General features: G+C 43.1%; 1 protein-coding gene across 1 annotated transcript in view; it reads left to right on the top strand.

Annotated features, from left to right (window-relative positions):
• SNF8 (SNF8 subunit of ESCRT-II) overlaps positions 1–8,342 on the top strand; it is a 71,309-nt gene that overhangs the window by 57,677 nt on the left and 5,290 nt on the right. The window lies entirely within an intron of this gene.

The raw sequence follows: 8,342 nt of genomic DNA, 5'->3' as shown, positions 1-8,342 counted from the left end.
GCCCAGTTTGCCTCCATGCTGGCATAAATAATCACCATCCCCAGAATTGGATAGTTATTTCCTCATAAGAGGAACATGGATCGGTTTCATACCCTGGGCATTTACTTAGTAAGATGGATCAGGACTGACACAATGATGTCACTTTGGACAATCACTTAACCTCGCTGCCTCAGTTTCCCCATCTCTAGCATGGGGATACTGACACTTTCGTACCTGTCACCCAAGACCATGTTGCATAGCTCTGAAGAGGGAGAGCACTGTATTTGTGCTCAGTATTATTATAAGGGCTGCAGGTTTGTTTGCCCTGTAGGTGGGACCATAAAGCTATTTTCCTCACCTCAGCTTTGAGTTAATGAGTCACTGATGTTCAGAGGTTTGTTTGAAGTACAGGAGGAACAATTCAGTTTCATTGTCTATTCCCCCTCCTTTTATTATCATTGGGTTTAAGTTTGACTTGAGGGTTTTTGGGATGGTGACATCATGCAGTCCTCTGAAGACATTTGTCTATAATTAGGGCTTTGCATGATTTGCTACTTGTTGCCTCTCCTCATATGTTTAGACTGTAAATATTTTTAGGCAGGGATTGTCTTTTTTTAATTATGCGTGTCTGGTGTCTAGCACCCTTTTTCCCTGATCCATTGACAGATGCCGGAGTTTCACTAGCAAAGTTGGCCTTTATTTCATCCATGGGTTTCCATGAGGTCTTCTGGGTCAAATCCTCAGCTCATGGAAATCAGCGTAGCTCCATTTATACCAGCTAAAGATCTGACCCTCTGTTTTTAACTTAATTGGCACAGAAGATCTTGGAAAAAGGAAAGATTCCTGTTGTTAGCTGCCTCCTTAATATGGGATCCAAACCGAGCAGATTGAAAAAAGGAATTTTGATCCTGTGGGAAACTCAGTATTTTGACATTTTGTTTTCATCCTCAATTGGGACAAAAGTGGCAATAGTGAGACTCCTTGCCCAATGAAAAGTTCTGAAATTTTTGAGTTTGAAATGTCCACGTATTTCATTCTGACATGATCAAAATGAAATCTCAAGATTCCCCAAATGAAATGTTTCATTTCAATTTTCCCCAGCTGAAAATGTCACCAAACTTGTTTTTTTCCCACAGAAAAGATCAACGAATCCCCATTTTCCAGTGAGAAACCATTTTTTTCCCACCAGCCCTAGTACCAAGTTATTTTTTGCTTCCTAGGAAACCCTCCGTTTTTACAGACACATGGCTATGATACAGACAGATATAGATGTTATTAAAATCCTGATATCAGCACGTGCTCCTGTTAGACACAATTACCACACCTCTTTTCCCAACTACACTTAGGGTGACCAGATATCCTGATTTTATAGGGACAGTGCCAATTTTGGGGTCTTTTTCTTATATAGGCTCCTATTACCCCCCACCCCGATTTTTTTACATTTGCTGTCTGGTCACCCTACCTACACTGTGGTTAAAACCTGCTTTAGAATCCGAGTTCACAAACCCAAACCATGGTTATTTGAGGTTAGATCCATGGCAGGAGTCTGTCTTATGCCCTTTATGCTGTTGATGCCATGAACTGTGCTCCTAGTTCGCCATTCCCTCCCTTTTACACTGGTTGCTGTCACCATCATCTTCCTTCTTGCATGCTCCTGTCGTTTCTCACGCCTGTGCCATTCCAACAGCATGCAGAGACAGTGGATGCCCAGCAGGGGGGGTTAGACGGCAGGAAGTCTCATGATGGAGCTAGTAGGACTTTTCTGCAGTAAGAAGATCAGGAGTACTTGTGGCACCTTTCTGCAGTAGTGGCACAAATTCAGCCCCGCCCCTGTACAGAGCACAGTAAGGTGCAGCATGCATCTTCTCTATCCTGGGGTAATTTGGCCCCTGCACAGTTTAGGGTATCCATTTGCTGACCTGTAATGTACAGCCCCATTTATATCACCAGTGAATGGGGCCCACGGAATCCTCTCTGATACACTGGTGTAAATTAAGAATAACTCCACTGGCATATACAGTAACTCCTCGCTTAACATTGTAGTTATGTTCCTGAAAAATGCCACTTTAAGCAAAATGATGTTCAGCGAATCCAATATCCCCATAAAAATTAATGTAAATGGAGGGTAGGTTCCAGGGAAATTTTTTTCACCGGACAGAAAAAATTATATACAGCATAAGTTTTAAATAATTTTAAACAATTTACTACTGTACTCACCAACCAATTGTGAAGCTTGGTTGAGGCAGGGGCGTAGCGGGGTTGGGGCACAGGGGCTTTCCCCACTCCGCCCACCTGACGCTCCTGCTGGGGAGCAGGCTTGGGGGCTTGCCCGCTCCCTGGTTGGAATGCCGGGCAGGTAGAGTGGGGCGAGCCCTGACCCCCGGCTGGAACGCCGGGCGGAGCGGGATGAGCCAAACAACCTTATAACAGAACATTGCGCAACTTTAAACAAGTATGTTCTCTAATGGATCATCAACCTAATAACAAAACAATGTTAACTGGGATGACTTTAAGTGAGGAATTACTGTATGTACTTTCTAATTTTGGAGGTGTTCCCTTATTACATTGGTAGGTGTTGAGTAAGAGCCTACAGAGAGCAACCCCAAAAAGGCAGAGGAGCAGTTTTCTCCCTGTGGCAAAGTTTCTACCCCAACACGGCCTCTTAGCTGGGGCTGTGGAAACTTTTGTCTCAGTTTCCCACACCGTCCCTAGGCCTGCTCCAGGCATAAGAATGTCCTAGCCCTCAGCCAGACTACTTTACAGAGTCCCTCACTAAAGTCCTAAAGGAATGTATACAACAACCAAATCTTCAGCCCAGCTGGGCTTCGCTAGTAGCCACCTCTCTACAGGTGCTGACATCACACTACCATGATAGTTTCTTTCCTGTACCTGTGCAGAGTTCAGCAGGGTACTTTTATGTCCAACTTTGGTTATATCCTAGAAAGGGAAGGGTGTTTATTTGAAATTTGACTTGGAGTTTGCGGGTCAAATCCACAGTGGGTGTAAGTCTGGTCAGCTCTGTTCATCTCAATGAATCTACATCAATGTACTGCAGCTGAGGATTTGGGGGGGCCAATGATCTGTTCAGGGTAGCAGCTCCTGTAAACCAAGCAAGCCACCCACATGAATGCAGCAATCACCACAGGAACCTAGTGTCAGTATCCCCGCCATATCTCTCTGCCCCCAAAACAATCTCTCTTTGCCCTATGAATGAAATAAAAGTATCCCTCTATCAATTCACATGCTGCACAAATTGTTAACCCCCCCCCCAAAAAAAAGTACAGCAAAACAACCCTAAAATAAAATCAGCGTTTGGCATTTAAAACCTAACCACAGCCACATCTAGAAAAATAAGACTACATCCTTTTGTCCATGCTCCCAATGGGCTATGAAATCCTGGCCATTAGCAAACAGGCCAGGTTTCCACCCCGCCCTCTGTTCTTGCTCTTTTAAAGTTCCTCCTATCTGAATATACAAATAGATTCAGTTTTAACACATATTAAGTGTGCCTAGATGCAACACTGATGAGTATACTATAAATATGCTATACTCTGAGCTCACTGGAGCAGGGACTATTCCTTCCTGGATGTGGGGAAAGAACCTTGCATGTTGTAGATGTGGCCATAAATTATTAAATTATTGTAACAAACATTGATTATTAATAATCAGGGGTCAAATCAGTGATAAGTGATTGAGCTCTGCTTATGTCCCATTGGTCACATCCCCTTCCCTATTGACTCCTCCCCTTTCACCTTTTGTCTGTACGCCTCCACTTCCCCCCGCCGGAGGTTTTGTCTCTCTGTGTCTTTTCTTCCGTCTTCCCATTCCCCTAATCACTGGCCGTAGCTAGGAAGAAACAGTGACACTTCTTGGAGGAAGCAATGATGCACACGGGGATGTGGGTGGTTTGTGAGAGTAAGGGAATGAGGCAGGCAGGGAGAGTATGCCAAAAATTTTCTTCACAGCCCTACTTCAGTGCCTGCAGTCCCCTTCTGGGCATGTCTGTTCAGCCTGGGAAGGCCCTTTTCCCCTGCTTCACTGGGAGTTCTCTCCATCATTTGATTTCTTTTTGCCCTACTCTTTGACTTTCTCCTCTTTTCTAGGCAGTTCTCTCCTCTCCTCCTTGGTCTTTCGTTGTCCTGTTCAGACACACCAGAAATGTATCTGTCGTATTTTCAGACAGCTCATTCCATGGTGGAACATTTTCCAATTTGCATACAAAAAAAACTTTGCTCAAAAGTAAAGGGTGCATATGTGCAGTGATCATTGTCACAAACACTCAAAAGCCAGGAAATAAAACAGTTAAGTCATTAAATGCTAAACTCCATCAACAGCAGCAACATGCTACTAACCCTAACTGTGATCACAGAAAGCATCACACGCTCAGTGATCTCAATTCTTTCAAGAGGGGCCAGAGTTTTTCCTTTATCAAGATACTCTTGGTGCAGGAGAGAGGGAAGGGACCATCAGAAAGCCAGTTGCAGCTTCCCTGATTCTCAAACCCACCTTAGTCCTGATATAAGTTAGAGCAGCCTAAGGGCTGCTGTGATTTATGGCTGTGGTTAAGGTTCTCTAAGGGATCTTACCATATGCTAGCAGAGAATTGCTGTAGAGGGACAGAACCCTGCACCATCTGCTCCGCCACAACATACCCCTATGCTGGAGTGGGGAGGAGAAGAAATTTAAGAGCCAGCTCTGCCGGCTTTATGCAAATTGGGAATTCAAATCTGCTGGAAGACTTCTCAGATGGCCAGCTGCAGCCACATTACGTTCCCTTTATGCTGCTTAAGCCATGTAGAGAGGATGGAAATGGGGCTTTGAATCTGACCCAAATTTCTTATTAAGCAATACACTATATTATCTGCATCAAAAGAGGGAAACCTATTTTGTGCTTACTGTACCTCGGTCACAAAGCAAGCATGTTTCTCTAGAAGCACAATACATTTTTCATAATTTCTATTTCAACAATACTAGCAGAATTAAAAAGAATCAAGGTAGCAGTTAAGGCCAACGTGATAGACGGAGCAATTTGTATAGGTATAACCTATGTTTGGTAAACTAATGTTAATGACTTATATGGAGTTGGTTTGCTTGTTTAGCATCTTATACATATGTGAAATTAATAGTTTATTTCCTGGCTTTTGAGGGTTTGTGTCAAAGGTAGTTGCATGTAGACATCCTACACTGTTGGGGAAACATACACACGCACCTTTATTCACCACTGACTTGCACTTTCAGTCATTAATTACTCTTGTGCAAATTGGATGTTAAATGCTACAAAATCAGAATGGTAGCATTTTATTACACTTGCTTTGCACAAGTGTAGGTTACTATGGAAAGTGTAGGAGAGTGGAAATCAGACTCTGTCAAATTTTCAGAAGGGCCTAAGAGATTAAGAGGGAGAGCTGTATGAATAACTAATTTCTTGGTTTGCTGGGAGTTCCGGAAAGAAAGTAGTTTGGAGTCAACCCAAATCAATTTTTTTTTTCAGAATTTCTAGCAAATTGAAAAGTTTAAAAAAAAATGTTTTGGGTCGAAGAAAATATTTTTTTAAGCTTAAACCAAAATGTTTCATTTCAATTTTGAGCGCTTTTAAATTTTTTTATTTTATTTTAAAATCAAATGGAAGGAAATTTCAAAACAAAAAGTGGTTTTGCATTAAAAAATCAAAATGATTTCAGAATTTTTGTAGGTTTTTTTCCAACTGAAACAATTTGGCAAAATCAGTATAAATTTCTGGAATGTTTGGGTCGATCTGAATCTGCATTTTTTATCGAAAAACGTTTCGGCCAAAATATTTCACCCAGCTCTAGTTAGCAGCCTAAGAGCCATTTTCAAAAGTGACTTAGAGGCAGATTTGTAAAGGTATTTAGGTGCCTAAAAATGCAGATAGACGTCAAGTGAGATTTTCAAATACGCCTAAACAGATTAGGTGCTGCTTTTGAAAATCTCGCTAGGCACTCATCTACATATTTAGGCACCTAAATACTGTCGCTTTGTAAATCTGCTCCTTAGGAGTCTACGTCCTGTGACTCTGCCTCCTAAGTCACTTTTGAAAATTTTACCCTCTGTGTGCATAGTTATCTATTATTCTTCTGCATATGGTGAAAAACATTCACATGTCACTTTTTAAACATAGAAATGCTCCTGCCACAAGCAATGTAAATAGACAAATGCAGGCAAACAATGGGGGGAAAGGAAAGCAACATACCAGCAAGTGATTGAGTGGTTATGCTAGCCATTCAGCTTGTCAGTTCCATTTTAAGACACAGCAAGAGAGATGGTCATTTCTTCACAGTTTTGTATAATATACATCCTCATGCTTAAAGCTATATGATTATTAGAATGCTTATTTCAGGGATCATTTCTATTCTGGTTATGGTAGCTATGTTAGAGATGTACCCATATTTTACCTGCCATTTTTCACAACTCGGGCAAAATGTTGGGTATTGTTGTTCCAAAAGCCGCTTGGCATTGGATGTTAAAGGTTCGGAAACTGTTACAGGAAGAAAATAAATCCTAATGTGCCTATGTAGAATTTGGAAAATAAATGAATAAAGGCAGAGATTCTTACTGCTAATGCAGAGCTTCCCCCCCCCCCCCATATTGTTTTCTAAGTACAGATCCCTTTTTTGTTGTACGTCTATGCATTACTGTGGAGGTCCCAGCTGACACTGAGAACCAATTAAAGTCAACCAGAGCCTGTTTCTCCGTTACCCCGCAGCTTATATTGTCATGTATATCAATGCAAAGTGGGAGTAAATGCCACCAGATCAGAATGGCAGCATTGTACACTCACTTTGCATTGGTATGAACGATGACATGAGGTGCAGGCATGGCAGAATCAGACCCTGAACGTTTGGTCAATGGGAGCAGGAGTGAGTCCCAAATGAAATCAGTTGTTTTCACCAACCAGTTGTTGGGCTCCTCCATTATACTAACAGAGCTGGTTTCTCATTTGTTCCAAACAGCATAATTGAAGCAGAATGGTGCCTAGGCCTTGGACATTAGGAGCACTGTTGGCCCTGTCGTAAATCACAGGTTGTCAAGGATTTTAATGGAAGCCCTCTGAGTGCTGTAAATTTCTGCAGTTTTGCCTGTATTCCCTCCCTCATTTCCATCACAATATCACTCCGGTGGGACTGCAGCCCTGCAGCATGTGCCAGGCAGCCTAGATTGGTAGGGCACAGGGGAAGAAGGAGAAAAAAAATGAGAGAGAAGGGGCGGGGGATTCAGAACAGTTGGTATTGCAGAAGCATCTGCTGGGTGGCCAGTTATAGAGTCACCTGGTCCCATAGTGGGGGAAGGGCAATTCATCCAGGGGATTGGAGACCGGGGATAATGTAACCATGGAGGCTGCGGGAATAAAGACAGATGTGCTGCAGTTTACCCGCCGCTCCCTCAGTCTGCAAAGCAGTAAATCTTAGGCAAACACAAGGCCTTCCTCCTTAGCAATGGAGTTTCTGATCCGAGTTGGTTTGGCAGAGTTACTGTATTTGTTCTACACATCCTATCTCCTGCTGTTTGTCAGAGGAGGCTTTTCAAGAGGGATCCTTTTACCAGGTTATCCTCCCATAGCCAACCCAGCTATCGTCAGTGGAAACGTAGGGCCGTATCCTGGTCCCAGTGACAAAGTTCCCCTTGGCTTCCGCATGACCAGGATTTAGCCTTTTAGGGATCGTATTTTCACACAATTGCCACTCTGGTGCGGAGACTTCAAAATACAGTGAAATCCTTAGCAACGCAGACCCTAATCTGCAGAACCTGCTGTGAAATACGGCTCGTTCTTTGCCCTTTCCCTCTCAGGAGCTCAAAACACATTACAGTATTGATGAATTAGGCCTCACAATTCTGCCTTTCCTCCCTCCTCCCCAGGGACATAGAATATTATCCTCACAGAGCTGAAGGGAGTTGAGCAACGTTGCTCCGAAAGTTTGTGGCATAAAAAGACCTCAGATCTAACATTTATCCTCTCTCTCTCTTTTTTTTTTTTCCCTTCTTCTTCCCCTGTGCCTTCCCTTTTGCTAAAGGAGAGCGCTGGGGTGAAGGACAAAGGGATTGATGCTTCAGTCTCTTGGGAGATTTTAACTTTTCTATTGGTGATCCCGGTCTGAAAAATCTACCTGGGCTTTCAGACTATGGCTATGTCTCCAGTGGCACTTTTGTTGCTATAATTTATGTTGATCGGGGGTGTGAAAACAACACCCCTCTAAATGACATGAGTTACATAAGTGTCAGGCTAAGGTAGTGGTTTGGAAATGGGCTGTGGAAGGGATCCAGTCAGGAGGGGTCTCGTTCCCTGGGTCTGGACCCCCTTCTCTCTGGGCAGAACCTCAGTTGCTGCCCCCCAAATCTCTGGAGAG

This window comes from Chrysemys picta, chromosome 24 (genome assembly GCF_011386835.1).
Source record: "Chrysemys picta bellii isolate R12L10 chromosome 24, ASM1138683v2, whole genome shotgun sequence".
Lineage (NCBI taxonomy): Eukaryota > Metazoa > Chordata > Testudines > Emydidae > Chrysemys > Chrysemys picta.
The sequence above is the reverse complement of the archived record's forward strand: the minus strand, read 5'-3'. Positions and strand labels throughout refer to the sequence as shown.